This window comes from Rhamphochromis sp. 'chilingali' (genome assembly GCF_963969265.1).
Source record: "Rhamphochromis sp. 'chilingali' genome assembly, chromosome: 2".
In the NCBI taxonomy this organism is placed as follows: domain Eukaryota; kingdom Metazoa; phylum Chordata; class Actinopteri; order Cichliformes; family Cichlidae; genus Rhamphochromis; species Rhamphochromis sp. 'chilingali'.
Genome location: NC_137930.1, coordinates 46433593 through 46450765, shown reverse-complemented (window position 1 = coordinate 46450765; position 17173 = coordinate 46433593). Strand labels below are relative to the sequence as shown.

Here is a 17173-nt window from a genome sequence, read left to right as displayed (position 1 = left end):
TTTTTCAAAGGTCCAATTAAAAACCCAACTAAACTACTATAGACCTTGAGAGCTGAGCATAAAAGAATGCCTTCAGCTGAGATCTGAAGATATAAAGATGAGTGGCCCAAAAGGCCTCCACAGATAACAGACTGATAGTCTTACAGCAATTTACATCATATTATTGCTGCTAAAGGTCCTGCAAGCTACTGAATCACAGTCTGTATTTAGTTTTTCACACCATGCTTCTGCATTAATTTCTGAGGATATTTAATAGAAAAAAAAATGTTGGACTAATAAATATACACTAAGCACTGATTACACATTCATCCTTTAAAAATATACAGGAGCGGGCACTGGTTTGTGGAAGCTGCCATGTCACTCACCTAGACCACTGTCTTGAATACAGTGGCCAGGATGGGGACTGTCATTTTACCTAAACGTGTTTTATGTATGTGGCTTGAGATCAGCCACAAACATAAAAGTATGCCTTATAAGTTATTCTAATTCAAGGATCACATACAAATCACACTCTCTCTGGCAAACAGTTTGATTAAATTCTTAGATCATATGAGTTTATTTGGCAAGTATTAGACTTCAATATGACAGTTGGATCCACCTGAAAGACAGCTTCACTAACGTATACTGAACTGTATGACTGAATGATTACATTTATACTTCCACACATTCACACGCTGCCAGCATTCAGCTATGAATACTGGATCACGCCCAAACCTGCTACCACACCCCGAATCCCTGGAACTGCCACCAAATCACATTTTCACTGCTACTTAATAAATCATTAAAGGTGCTGCATATCACCTTTCTTTAAAAGGAGGGATGGAGTGCATAAATGTGTAATTGTCTGCCTGTGTAGGACTCCACAAAGTCATTTCACTTTCACCAAAACCTTAAGTTTTAATTTTGGCTGTCTGAAAAAAAAAGTTTAAATGAGATAAATGGTATTAAATTCATGCAATTCCTGCACAACTTTATGCAAGGATTAGTGGTCATTTTTTAATGGTCCCATTTCCTTTTAGTAATCTTATTTCTCAAATGCACACTCCATCTTAGTTTTTGAGGAAAAACACAGTAATCCTTAGTAATTCAAACACAGACAAAGGTCAAAGCTAAGATAAAACTAAAACACCCTCACAATGGTTGTTGTAGATGGGTGAGTGAACAGGCCAGAATTTTATATGGAGATTTGCTGAGGACAGCAGCGTAGCTGCTTCAGATGATGTCACCTGCAACTGGGCTCGTCAAAGCTTCCATGTCCTTCACAGAGGAGACAATTATGCCTGTGTGAATGGCTGGGAAAAGCAGGACGTGCAGAGGACAAAAGTGGTAGCGGGGGGGGGGGGGGGGGGGGGGGACTGTCTTTGTCACACACTTTGATTGCTTCAAGCCGCTGCAGGCTGGTGGCTACATGCCTTCTTATGGTTGTAAACAGAGTAATGAAGCACTGGTTAGTTTAACATTGAATTGCTTTGAGACAGTTTTCATTAGCTTCCTTTATCAGCTCTGAAATATCACTCCTGCACCACCAGGGTGGGGTCCACCTTCTCTAAGCAAGCTCAGAACTAGCCAGGCAAGTTGAAAATAACAGGAACACAAATTGAATTCCTTTGAAGCTCTTTGCTGTCATTTAGAAATACACTTGTATGTGTGTAGGCCTTTCTATGACAATAGCAAAAATCACCTGAACCCAAAGATTTAAAGCAAACCAGGTAATTCTCAAAATCTGCAAATACACTACCTTTCATGCATTGTCTTGCTTTAGGTGGAGATGTGTGTAAAGCTCTTTGTTTCGTGCTTGTGCAGATTTATGTTACTTTCCTTCTACTTTATAGAAAAGGGTTTCATGGTGAAGCTCTTACCAAACCAGATATTTTGTACAATTCAAAAAGCCTACCAGCAATTTTAAAGTTCATCAGTTAACCGTTTCTATATTGTGTGTAAACTAAAAAATGATGATGCTGAAAACCTGTGTAGGCCTAACTTTTTGCACATGGACAGCTAAACAAATGAACCAATCCACAATGACGTTGTTATCAATTAAATCTTACCATTTGAGTTAGCTACAAGCATTTTCTCCGTGTAAACATGCTGCATGCTGGCAGAGGTTGCATATTATTACACTTACATGCAAGTAATCAACTCTGCAGTACAGGGATTAAAGCTAAAGCTCTGCTGGTTTGTGCAGGGAAATTGAGAGGCTGACTACATATTTAAAGATATTTTTAACGCAGCTGGAGCAGCAATTATATCTGGCCTTCACCAAAATTAAAAACCTGCGAGAGAGACTTCACTGCAGAAATGAGACATTGGTAGGCAGCAGTGGATGTTACATTCCATCTTTTTCACTTTATGCCTACTGTAGGCATGTTGGCTTACCACCTCAAATGAAGGAGGTGGTAACCAAACAAAGCATTTAAAGAAAACTACCGTAACAATGCACGATAAATGCTTGAAAAAGGTCCTGGGCAGCTTCTATTTGGAGAATCGCTTTAAAGAGTCCCACAGTACAATGAGAAAGTGCATTTTTACCATCAAAAAACTCCAGAAGTGCTTTCATGCTCTGCCCATTCAGCCTGACGGGACCACCTACAGCACCAGACAAAGAGCTGAGAGCAGCATCTACTTTAGACATAATACTAGGCCAGAGAGGAGGGGGAAAAAATAAATTTTTTTTATATATATAAATAAATTTTTGACATCTTACAGCAAGACACAAATCCATCACTAGCAATGTTATTTTTATTTATTTTTTTTATTTATATATATATATATATATATATATATATATATATATATATATATATATATATATATATACACACATATACACACACACACACACACACACACACACATATATATATATATATATATATATATATATATATATATATATATATATATATATATATATATATATATATACACATACATATACACACACACATACATACATACATACATACACACTCACATATACATTCTGGACTACGCATGACAATAAAGGGCTGGTGGGTGGTGGGGGTTGCCATGGTGACCAGTAATAGAGGCAAAGAATTAAAGTCATAATCCGATCACAGCAGGATATAATGCTGGTCTGGTCGACCGAAAGATGCCAGGAGGAGGGGCAACAGAAAGAGACTCAGCATCTCGTGGCAGTCATCAAAGACTTGAGGATGAGGTTAAATTGCTACCGGCCCAAGAAATTAGGCAAGAATATTTTCTCTGTCTACAGTGCTCAAGAAATTTATTAGGCCACCACCAAATATAAGGTTTATGACACAACTGCCCTAATTTAACAGTACTGTTAATTTAAAAAAAAAAAAAAAATTATACATACATACATACATACATACATACATACCTGTAATTGTTAATCCACCAGTATATGCAAGCTCTTTAAATGGAATTATATTTTTCATACTAAAATATACATTTTTATCTTTAATGCTACCAAATACATTTAAAATGTACTGTTACACTGAAAGGGGTAAAACTAGAAAAGCAAAAAATTATTTTTAGAAAGATATTAAGAAATTACAAATTGGTACATTTGAGTTTTCTTGATTTTGTGACACATTAGTTAAGTCCTATTCATCCTCACCACTGTAGCCCAAGCATGAGAAATACCAGTCTACCGACCACTGGGATCATTTTCCCTATTTCAACTTTTAAAACTCAGCCAAGCCCAAAGTAAGAAAGCATTAATTCCACAAGGAGTTGCTGATGGGAAATTAAGTGTATTTTATTATGGTGTGATGCATGAATTAGCCCAAAGCTAAGTTGAGACAAAAGGCTGGCTTCTGTTTAAATTTACTGGCCTGACTCCTACATTTTATCTAAATATGTTTATGAGGATAAAAACAGAAAATAATAATATAAGGAATTTTCATTTTTCAAAAAGCGTTACAATTATCGTACTACAGTAGTACGATAATTGTAACGTTTTTTGAAGAGTCCCATGGTGGAGGACTCCCTTGTCCTCCACCATGTTTCCAAAGTCATACCCACACACACACACACTATACAGACATAGTATAAAAAAGGCCCAACTATTTCCAATACAATCCACTGTGATGTAGTTCAAACAGGTAAAGTACTACCAGGTTTATCTTAGTACCATGTGCTTCACTGATACTTGCACACATAAAAAAAATATTTACAAACTCTACATAAATGTATTCTTATACAGACCCGTTACATATCAGTCAGAGCAAATGAACATTCAATATAACAATTTGAAACAAGTTTTTCACACCTCTACGTACATCTTTTCTAGATTCAGTTTAAGTACTAATAGCTTTGGTAATCAGTAAAACACATTTCTCAATTTAGGAAAGGAAGGAATTTTTACAGATAAATGAAACTTGCCATCACAATAAAATCAGGCATAAGAAACACAGAAGAAAGATTAAATCACAATGTAGGACAATTTTAACAAACACCAAACGCTTAGTATCTGAGCTTTTGATCTCTTCTAATGAAAACAAATTAGTTTCTTCATTTCAATATTTGGTTATTTAGGATCACAGATCTATTCAAAGAGAAGAAAGAGATGCTAATATGCGCACATCTCAATATTTGTTTGATACTGAAATGATCATATGAATTCCAATAAAGAGTAAGTGCACATCCAACTTTTTTCACATTGTTTATTTAGAGGTAGGGCTGCACAAACCCTAAAGGAAGGGCAAGGTTCTCACAACCCGTGGAAAAGCCCTTAATTTTTTCCTAATCACTTCAACATAAACAAAGCTTATTTTGGCAACAGACTTCTCACCTCATGGTGCAACTTAATCCTGGAACAGGTAAAAGAGACTGGGCATGAGAATGATCACACCCCAGCTTCCAGCTTCACAAATCTTTTGCACAAATGCTAAAAACTTTAATAAAAAGATAGAATTGGATTGATTCTGGACTGAAATTATAGATAAATGCACAAACATACACAAACAATGCTTTTGATACCAACTGCTGCAAATGCCATCTTAGGACTATGAGGAATAAAAAATATAAAGCTCTTTGCCATAGTGATTCACAAAACATACAACTGATCTAATTTTGAAATGTTTACGATATTTATAATGAAGCTGCTGGCTTGTGTTGATACACTTTTAAGCATGCTGTAAAGCAAGAAAAAACAAATTCACCACATACTTTGCACAAGGTCAGCACTTGCAAAAACAAGGCACACGCCCATGCCTCTGTCGGGGCACATTGACTGGTTTACAGTCTGCATGACGTGTGAAATCTGACCTTGCCCTGCTCCCAATTTTCCTTTATTATCATGATTCCTCTAATAAGGTTTTGGATATGTGTTGATATCCCACTCATTTTTCAGAAACCGTGCTTATGAAAACAAATGAGGGCATGCCAAATCCCTGTGGCATGCTGATAACAACTTTGCTGCTTCCTGCAGGTCAAGGGTCAGACAGCAGACTGCCCCATCGTAACCAGAGGGAAAGGTTAGGAAACAGAAGGCCTCAGCTAGGGAATTGCAATGGTTAAATATATTGTAAAGTAACTTAACTCTCAGTTCCATCTAACAACCTTTAGACTAATTTCAGTGAATTTCCAGCAAATTTTAGCCAAAGTTAGCCAAAGATTATGGAGAATTATGTTATACACATCACCGGCATCTAGCATAACACAGATTTTCCAAAAACTAATCACTGGTCCAAGGGCCAAGGCACAAAATCTTCAGCCACCTCTCCTCTCTGCTGATACTTTTGAATTGCTCCATTCACACCTACCACGACAGATCTTACTGAAGTGCAAAATATGTCAAACTATATGTGGTGAGAGCATAGCCAGAGAAATGTTCCCTTTTAATTACTGCTTTAATTAAAAAAAAAAAAATGATGGCACAGGAGTAATTTTAAAGCCTCTTCTTCTAATCTGGTTGTCAGGCTTTATTTGTAGATATTCCGGTGTTGCTTTGAATGAGTCATCCTTTTCAGGACTGGAAACACTGACACAACAGACATGCTGAATCTAATACGAGGTGTCTAATTCAATGTGGATCATCACACACAGCAAATAAACTCTGACATCATTAATGTGGGTCTGGTTAAGTAATGACCGCAAACATCTCATAACAGATTCTAAAAAAGATAACTTACAATCAGAAGACGAAATTACGCTAATTAAATATTAAATATGGAATCTAAGGTCCATGCTCCAGAATCCAGGCCCATGTTATTGTTGCCATTGTTTGTACTGACAACATATCAGCATACAGGGAAAGCAGACAAGGATTCTACACATCACATTATTTTAATACGAGTCTGTTAAAACAGGTTTAAACACACAATAATTTTTTTGTATTTTTTGTTAAACAAAAACTTGTGATTAAAAATGTTTTACCCCCCCCCCCAAAAAAAAAAAATCTAAAAATTTTAAACTCAAACGTTGAAATGAATGCTACACATGAATTAGAGCCACATAAATTTAAAAAAACAAAACAATTATCACTGCACTCATAATTATGTCAAATATATTAAATGTGTTTCAACAGGAAAATAACAAAAGCATGTACTTTACACTTGTTTTTACTTCACTACAAACATTTTAAATATCTTCAAAAATAAATAAAAACAAAATGAATATTTAAAAAATACAATATAATTCACTCAAAAGTAAAAACTGCCCAGAGAGTAAGCTAACTTGGTGAAAGTTTGTGCTCACAAAGTGCTTGTTTTTTAATGCATGTGTTTTCTGCCCAATGTTTGCCCCCTTTTTTTATTAATGTGGCTGCAGGTCTATTTCTTTGTTTTCCTATATGCAACTTCCCAAACAACAACAAATAAATATTGCAGACATTGTTAAAAGCCTTTATGAAAACTGCTTTGTCTTTTTTGCAGTGCATAGAAGAAAAACAAAAGATATGATTTCGTCCAATTAACCAACAAAATAAGGAGAAAATGTACCCCGAGATAGCACACTCCTCTGTGATAGAGGCAGAGTTAGGCCTAGACTGCAGTGTCACTGAACCATGTGTTGTTGACATAGGAATCTCATTTCTGTGTCAAACATGGGTCAGCGACACAAAGGCTAGCCCTAAAAACTGTGTGTGTTACAGCCAGCCACCATCTGCAGTTTTCAGGCCAGATAGAAGATAACAGGTTAGGTAAACACACCATTCAATACAGAGTGGAAGGCACTTTGACTCTGCACTTAACTATTTACAGCTCTCAAATACAAGACTTTATTTCACAGTGGGTGACCAATCAACACAGAAAGATTTAACAAAGGCATTGTCCACGTTTAGTGTTTAAATCTGCAGCAAAAAAAAGTGAAAGACTAACACCTCATGAATATGCAGATTGAGTCAAACAGCTGCCATATGATGCCAGCAGGTGGTGGAACTTCATTTGCACTTTGGTGCCTTCAGCAGGATTTAATCCAAGGCTGCACTTTAGGTGCAAGACATCTAAACACAGGAGGGGTGTTTGACAAGCAAAGAAGCTGTTTTATTGTTCAAGTAACTGCCTGCTACTCCTCATCCAAATTGAAGATGTGATGCAGAGGTGAGCCACTACTCCTCCAGCAATTAGATATCATAACAGCTAGAATTTCAGTTTTTCAGTTTTTTGTTTTGCATTTTCATCTGCTGATGCATTTTTTTGCGATTAATCAGATAGGATAGGGTAAGGGTACATAATGACATCCTCAAAGGATTTAATGAAAATGTATAAAGCTAACGGTTATTTTTCAACAAATACTCATTCGAGTATCATGTATTTTGCTTCAAAGGCAACTATTTGTGGTATGTACTGGCATAGCTGATGACAGTTTGTTATCAAAATTGCTTCCAGCGAAAATAAAGACTATCCAATCCAAAGCTGAACAACGATTGATAATGTACCTTTGGACCATTGCAACACCCTCATTCCTTTCTTTTTCAGCGATTCTGTTATAGATTTGCTGTGTGTAGGATCACTGTCCTGTTGCATGAGCCAATTCTCATCAATAACTGTCAGTAGTTATAGGTATAAAGCAGAGTTCAGAGACTAAGTGTCCATGTCTAGTGGCTCCAAAACGAGACCAAATTACCACTCCTTCACCACAGACGGTATGAGGTCTTTGATAAGCTAATATGTGTCATGTTTGGCTTTCACCAAATGTGGTATTGTACGTTAAGGGCAAATAACCCTATCTTCAGTTGCAGTGTTGTAACCAAAGATAACACTGCGACCCAAATTCAATGCCATCACATTACTGTGGTGGAATACACAAACCTCACTTTGGTTTAGGTAAAAAAAAAAAAAACAAAAAAAAAAACACCCCTGCTAAGCTGACATGTAAAGTGAAGTAAAACTGAAAATCACCATCCTTAATGTCTCTCTAACTATAATATTAAAACATGCGTCACACTTTTTAGATTAGAGAAAAAACAAACAAACATGAAGTGCCAGATGAATGGATTCCAGTGCTAACATAGTCATGGGTCCCTAACGTGGTGACTGCAAGCTAAACATGCATCTTCCATATCAGCACAGCAACATCTATACATTTCAACATAACCTTAAAACAAAATCTGATTCACAAATAAAAACAGATCACTTCATAGAAAAAACATCTGTCCCCATTAACTATAGAGAGTCTCTTGACATAAATAAGGTGGCAGCTTGCTATGCAAACAGAGCTATTTGTGACTGTCTGAGTCCTATTTGTGATTATGCAGGCAGTTGGATGATAGAAGTTAAGTTACATCCACATCCTATTTGTGGCTTCTGTTCTACATTTAGACTTCATTCATTTTTGGCTGAGTCCTTAACTGGACAGATCTGTACAGTGAACAGGAAAAGGCATACATATCAAGCAGTGGTACACTGCTGGTAAAATTAAAGGACTGGGAAAGAAAACTACCTAGGGGGGAAAAAAAGGAGCAATGCAAAGTGCGCCAGAGCAAGACAGTGCCAACAACTGAGCCAATAACATTTTTCTAAGGGTGTGGTTTGCATGTAAGCTACTCTATGATTACATCCAATTTATTCTGTGTAACCATCTAATTTTTATGCTGTATAATGGAGGAGGAGAAGGAGAATTTGGGAAATCCGGTTCTTGTTTAAAAAAAAAAACAAAAAAAAAAAACATGTTGACATGTGGTGCATGCAGACTGCACAGCACAAGGCTCTTTGCATCGGTGCAGATGCATCTGGCAGAAATGTGCTGACTCCTGAGGTTGTGATATAGATAACTGAGGTCTTCCAGGAGTGCTGTGGCCAGTCAGGAATCTATTTTGAGGCAAGTTGAGCTTAAGTGTAGGCTATGCTTAGCATAGCCTTGGAATGGAAGAGCCTTCTGTCTAGAAGGAGGTCATGATGGCCAAACACTGGAAGTGTTATCTGGGCTACACTCAAATTAGTGTGATACAGGGCAGTCCGTCACCACGACAAAGTCAGTTACTAAAGATAATTTGACTTCCTGATATTGTGGTCCTGCTGCAGTGAGCATGTAAGGCCTGCTGTGGAACTTTTCCTAACAAATACATGGAGCTATGTATTTTAAGTAAAATGTGCCTTAAAATCTAATTCTATGTCTTCAAACTGCTCGTTTCTCCAACCAAAATCCTAAGATATTCAATTTACAAACTTACAATACAAAACATTTACTGACATTTGTGAAGCTAAAATACTCAAATAGTTTTTTGACACAGCATACCAAATATATCACTTCTAGTTTGGAACTTGCAGAAGGCATTTTGTCATTATTTTTTGACATTGTAGATACTAACCAAGGACTATAATCTTAGTGAAGTGCAGCACTTTTAACAGTCTGTTATCACAGCACTTTATCACACAGGATTAAGTGCTTTGTGATAACCTAAATGGCACCACTATAAAGTCATGCAGGCTGTCAGCTCGAGTAATTTTTATACAGTAAGATCATGAAGTACAAATGATGAAGGTCACTTATGTTACATGATAATGAATTGAGTCTATCCAAAGCTTGCCTCTGTCTCTTGTTGGGATCACATACCTCTTCCCATCTAATGCTGCAGGCCAAGTAGGTGTTATTCATAGCGTAACTTGGCCAGTATTTACACATTTTGGCTACTGCTTAAAAAGACAAGAGGCATGTGCAGAGATGTAATACAGTCCTATGAAAGCCTCCATCAAGCCCTTTCTTTAATAAAAGCATTTAAATAGAATGACAATGAAAAAGTGTGCGGAATCCACACAAGGCAAAAGAAGAACTCTTTGATCTAGACAGAGCCAAAAAAGTAAACCAGGTCCTCCAGACGGATATTAATCTCCTACAGTTGTTAATCTCAGCAATAAACACTATTCTTCCCTTGTTTGTGGAATACTGTGTAAATAACAAATTGAATCACATCACTGTACCAAGAAATACTGTTTTCTATGACATGTGCCTGTTGTAAATGTTACTGACATTTTGTGTTTTGTTAAATCAAGTAATATGAAAAGGTTCTTGCTGTATTCCGTTTTCAGTTGAAAGTCAGAAATCCCGAGTTCTGAGTCGGAATCTTCCACTGGAATGCCTCCTCAACTCAGATTACCCACCAGACCCCAACTTCACATTCCAACACGGTAGCAGTGCACATAAACAATAGTAAAGCTTTAAATCTTGTAAGATGTAACACCACTATTGTGCATTTACTAATTACTAACCTATACACAGAGCACTGACCTGTGGATGTGCTGCAACTGTGTTTAAGTGAAGGGAAAAAGGTGATTGATGAATTTCTCCCTAGCAAGGTAGAAAACCTGTTTTGGGGGTATTAATACTGTTACTGCAACATGGTCACTTCAGGAGTGATGTCACTTGTATCTCCGACATCCAACTTCTGATGTAAACGGAGTGCAGCAAGAAGTGTGCATCAGGACTGCTTCATTCAGTGATACAGCTCAATATTCGGCTTGCAATGGTTATTCAGCAACAGTAAAATATTGAGGCAAACTTTCATTTTGCCACCATTCTCAGTTTCACAGTCTACTGAATAAGTTGTTTAATAAAGTCATTTTTAACATTTTTGAAAATGAAAACAACAACAACAACAACAACAAGACAAAAAAAATGGCCATGAATAAATATTTCCCTCACACTTCCCTGAAGCCTGAGGCAGTGGCTTCGAATTGCTTTCTCTTTCTGAGTCAGTCTATTAATGCACAAGACAAATATACTGCCACTTTTACTTAAAGTTAAGCTACTATTATAGTTATAGCAGAGGATCAATTCTAGTTTTATATGTATCACAGTTCATACCCTTTTATGATCTTACAAATGGGAGAAATGTAGGTGATACTTTTGGTTTAAAATTTTAATAAACACATTGTCAAACTGGTTTTTAATCATCTGCAGAATAAAATACATAAATTTAATTTCAAGATGAAATTAAAATGTTTGTACAGGCTCCCTCATAAATTTTAAAGTTCAATTTAAAGTTTTAGGTAATAGCTTTCAGAGCTCATCATGGTCAGATGGTTTCCTATTTTTTTTTACTTTTAAATCTGTACGTAATTACAGTGTCTCTGAGGTGAACTGATTAATGCTGTTCATAGAACCTCAGTCCAGGTTAGAGACGGAGGGAAATTGTGCTTTTGAGATTGTAGCTCAAAAGCTATAAAACTTCCATTGGACTTAAGATCTGTACTGATCACCCAGTCCCAGGGTTAACATTTGAAACTTAACCAGCAGTGATGGGTTAAAAAAAAAAAAAAAAAAAGTTACACTGGACAATTTACTAGAATGGGAGAAAAAAAGAACGCAGGTAAAGACCAACACACTCTTAAACCCACACACAGACACATCTAAACGACTGTGGGTCAACAGCTACATCCTGACAGACTCTCACAGTTCAGTGGATGTGAACAAAGCGCGAGGTCTGCAGAGGCTTTAAACTGAGGGGCTGTGTTTAGTTGGTGCTGCCATGGGCGACGAACACGAATCTAAATGTCCTGAGCGCCAACTGGTCCTCTGCCAGTAACCTACTGGCCCTGCCCTTGTTACAGTGTCCAAAAACCTGTTAAAACTTCACTCAAAAAATTCATGTCTTTGCACTTCAACTATAAACTTTTGGACAGATAAACCTTTAGCTTTTATGTAGCATACAAAAACATGTTGCTTTTAAACACAGAAAATAGGTATGTTAAGGTTAGCCAACTAATGCTTCAGCTAACTGTTTAACAACAGACACAAATTGATATTTTACATGTAGCTACATGCTTTTCCCCCTTTGTTGTTTTTTTTACAATTTTTCGACTGAGCCCTTTTCCCCCCCTCTCCGATGAAAGACACTAATCTCTATTTGCATTGTAAACCTCGGCTCACACAGCTTTTGTCAGCTGAGCTGAAGCCCATTCTGGTCAATAATATAAGATATCTGCTCTAATCATGCAGCTCATTTTAACAAGATTGTTCCACCACAGTTAGTCCTGTCTCTACAGCTGGCTTGTGAGCCACAACCTGAGGCTTAGCCTTACCCACTTATACCAGTTGCTGCATGCCTACACTTGATTACATTAAAGCATGGCTGTAACTTAAGTCTTAAGAGGTTTAGGGACCCATTTAATTTCATTATCGTCATTGTTATGGCCTTCAGCTGAGCATCAGAGACAACAAGTCTTTACAGGGGAAATGAGGAGGTAAATTTCAAGGTGAGATGTGGCATGTAGAGCAGGGCGATATGGCCAAAAATATTTATCACGATATATATTTGAAAATTTGCGATAACGATATAACCGACGATATAATTGATGCGAGACAAAATACAACTCCACAACATTACTAGCGCAAAAAGACAACCTATCATTTATTTTCACTTAAACAAGAAGCTGGTTTTTATGTACATTAAAGCTTTATAAAAATGTAACAGTGCAAATGCAAATTCCTTGCTGAAAGTTTAACCAAAAGGCATTTCCAGTAGAAATGGGCTGACATATCCTGAGCATAACCATGTATAATATCCACTGAAGTCAAAAAGAGGTGCTTTGCAACATTAAACTGTAGTGTGCAGTACGTATTTTTCGGACCATAGGGTGCCCAGGATTATAAGGCACATTACGCGAAACAAAGCAGTCAGATAAATCAAACTTTATTAAACTCATTCTTCTTGCTTCCTCCACTTCTGTACCATTGATTCATTAATGTTGAATTCTCTGGCAGCTGCTCTATTCCCATGTTGTTGCAGTATATGACTAACCTTCTATTGTGGATGGATTATCTCAGTTGTTCTCCTGACTGAAGATTGGTCCTTTTACAGCATCCTGCCATGCGATTGCATTTGTCTCTAACCATGAGGAACCTTAACGTTAACTTTTATAAGTGGAAAAGTGTTAGTGTTCGTCCTCCAGCTTCACTGTTTATGTTATGCTAACATAGCTGTGTCGCTAGCGATCACGTAGCACATTATTATATACCAGCTAGCCCAACTTCAGTAACCCTACAAACGTCACTGCTGTTTAGTTTCCTGTCTTCATTTATGTTGGAAGTGATAGCAGAGCTGTACGTTTGATTTTTTTCAGAAATCTCTCAGTCAGAACATGCAATATCATGCTTAGGTAACTAGCGAAACTAGCGAGCTAACTTCCGCTAGCTTCCTGCTAACTTCTAACTCCGTTAAATGTAATACATTTTGTTTTCATGGATGCCTGGAAGTTAAACTTCAGTTACACCTGGTAAAGCAGCAATGCTGATCGTTTTATTAAAGATGAAAGAATTTAGACAGTTTTTAACTCTTAGTGATGCTGCAGTGTTGTTTGACCTGAAGAATACGGAGTTTAGGACCCAGATTACTCCCAGATTTAAGGGCATCTTAGTCCAACGGCCGCTTGCATGTTCTGCAAAAAAAAAAGTGCTTTGTCGTGTATCTGACGGACAAACACCAAACCAGTTCCACATCACTGAAGTTGCACCATTTTTACAAACCAATTCTGGTTCATCTGTTTCACTCAACAATCGGCCATGTGCGTATGAAAACAAAGGCACTGCGCATGCGCGTTTTACTCATATTCTATCGCGATATTTCATTTTCCTATCGTTGCCTAACATTATACCGGTATTACCGTGAACGGTATAATATGGCCCAGCCCTAGTGGCATGGCTTTTGATTTTGCAAGCTCCTCCACTTTATGTTATTAAGTGGTTAATGCACAAGCTAAGCTCTTACAGCAGATATAAACAAAGTCAAAGATACTTCTCTCTCACTTTGATCCCCAGTGCTAAGCTGTCAGCACATTAAAAACAATGATTCTGCTACATACACTAATAACAACCACAGCAGGCAAGTTCAGCAAGTCCTCACTGCAAGCCTTTCGGCCCCTCCCATCAATGCACACCTACCATTTAAAACAGACTGTTATGACATAATGGGCTGTTCAAATAAACCAGGTACAGTACAATTAATATAGTCAGGGAGGGATACGACTGTGCAACTGTTTCACAATACACCCTCTACTGCCACCATTTTTCTGCACGAGTAAACACTGACGAGCAAATGTTCTCGGCTTTGAGTTCCTTTGTAGAAGTCTGACAGAGCAAGATGGCCTTTTTTATATAAACATAAAGTTTTGGCCTTAAACTGTTAAATTACCTTAAGAAGTCCTTTTAGTCCTTAAAACCAACCCTGTATAAAACAGAACCATGAAAACTGTTGGTCTGCAAGATGAGTTCAGCTATTTTTCCATGATGTCTACATATGAGGCGTTTTTGTTGACACACACCTAACCAAATATCCATAGGCTTGTTGGGTTTAGCAGAGAGAAAAAACAAAAACGAAACCGTCATGCCCAATTTGAAGCATCTATGCACATGCATTTGTCACTAGAAAACCCATTACAGATGAAAACTGATCTTCAGTAAAACTCTGTGGTAACAGAATTACATTTAGAGGCATCATTATGAGAAAGCTCAATTATGCTTTTCAGGGTACATTTACCAAATAACCAGTCTCACATATGGCAAACTGAAGTACAGTTTACTAAGATCAGAGCTGTAATTTTAGCTGGTGGAACCACAACACAAAACATTCACCTCTTCCTAAGTGAATGGTTGTCTACACTTTCACTGCAATTTGCATGCTCCTATAGCGACTCTCTCTGACAATGCAAATCATTTTAAAAATACACTTGCATCCAATTTGGACAGGCGTGCGTTTTACTTTCATATGAAACTGGCATATCATAATTCTGCTACCTTACACTCATGTATGAGGTGTGAATCAATATGAATTATTACATTAGACAGGTGATTTTTTGTAATCAGATACGTTGACTTCATGTGTACGCTAATAGGAGAAAGGGTTTTCTATTCTATGTAGACCCCCTCCATTTCATCTTGTGGGGTAATTTATTGTCATCATCAAAGTAGATTATGGTTCGGTTAACAATTTGGCAAAAAAAACAGTCGCTACTTTATGATTTGTGATGGTGATAATTAACTGAAAGAGTGTAGGGTGAACAGAAGTTAACCAACTTGCAGAGAAGAATATTAAACACTCTTAAGAGGTAAAATAGTGTTCAGCGGAAAAAAGCTAATCAGATTTAAAAGAAATGCATTATTAAAATTGATTAATGATGACCATTACCTCCACTGACCTTTGACCTAACTGACGCGCACACAACTGACACCACAGTTCGTTCATTCCTAGATGCATATTTCCGGACTTTTGATTTCTTCAGGACTGTTTGGCTATTGCATCACACAGTCTCACAACGTATCACTGTATAACCATACTGTCATTATAGTGGTAGCATTATAGGAGCTGCTCCATTCCTAACCTTACATCCCTGCAAACATCAAAGGTAATCAAAACATTTCTAAAACTCTTAACAAAAACCCAAAGTGCCTGCAGCAAAACAACACTACAAATCACACCACAGAATCGAGACAAACAGCAAAACTTTACAGTAAGGCAGCGCAGGGCCGTTATATTACTTAGTGCAACCAACTGTGCAGCCCCAGAGGGACAAACAGGAAAGCCCCAGCAGAGTAGACTCCAGGTGGGGAGAGACAACTGACCGCATTACAGGCTCCACAGGGGAGAAGTGGCACTCGATCCACTTAGACTGGGACGGCAACATGCTGCTTGTTCTGGGAACTGTTTTGTAATTAACTGGGCAGGTCCAGGCAGTTGCCTGTTTTGCTTTCATCCTTCCATTAAAACCACTAAATGTCTATCTTTGCAAAGGCAAATTTTTCAGGAGTTATTTGGCAACAAATAACAGACGGTACAAAACAGAACATCTCCAGAATCACTAGTTTCTGTTGGAAAATGTCCTACCATAAAAACTGTGTTCGAAACCAACACTTGAGACCAATTCAACCCCTGTTTTACATGGAGTAGCAACGGCATAAAATAAATTATTCCCCTCATAAATGGGATACTGGGGGATGGTATCCGGAAGCTCAGCACAAACAATCATCACAAATAATGACGAGGCACTTGTGTGTCTTTAAGGTTGAACAAGGAACACAGGCGAGCAGCTGAATATGAGGATACCAAAAAAAAAAAAGAAAAAACAGATATGAGAAACTATACTGCCATTATGAGTCATTTTTATAATTACTATGGATACGGACAGACTGGAGGGGAGAGAAAGATTGGTTTCCCCATTATGTCACTGTCAGTGCCACTTCACCATCTGGGTGTGAGCGGCCTTCTTCAGCATGAATACAGCCGCCCACATCAAGTGCATGAAATTAGAGGTGAAGCAGCCTGTCCGTTTGGTGAATTGATTGGAACAGTACTGAATCGCTGAGAGCCGTGACTGAGCTGTCCACTGAATGTCTACAAACAAAGAGGCTTGACAGCGTTATAGGCCCACTGCCCTTTTCCTTGGAACCTGACTGTCAGTGAAGCTCTTCTTTCATCGATCCACTGTCTCTGCAGGAGGCTTTGATGAGACGCCAGACCGTTGGACGAAGACAGGCCGACTGGCTCTCTCCCACCTTCTCCATCTGTTTCCTTTTCTATGATAGAGAGAGCCGCTGCAAAAAGATATCGTCACTCCTCCCAGCATGCACGCTACAGAGGATGGCCCGTGAATGTGTGCGCGCGTGCGCGTACCTGTGCAATGGGCGTGATGCTCTATGTTTGTGAGCCCCCAACACAAAACCTGCTCATTCAAACTGAGGTGAGAAACAATTGCGCCGCAAACATGTCCTGAAAGCCGGTAACAGCAACGTCACGACGCGGAATATTTTCCAG

The 17173-nt window shown here is 37.9% G+C and overlaps 1 protein-coding gene across 4 annotated transcripts in view; it reads right to left on the bottom strand.

Annotated features, from left to right (window-relative positions):
* kif21a (kinesin family member 21A) overlaps positions 1 to 17173 on the bottom strand; it is a 58146-nt gene that overhangs the window by 40394 nt on the left and 579 nt on the right. The gene's annotated exons all lie outside the window — the stretch shown is intronic.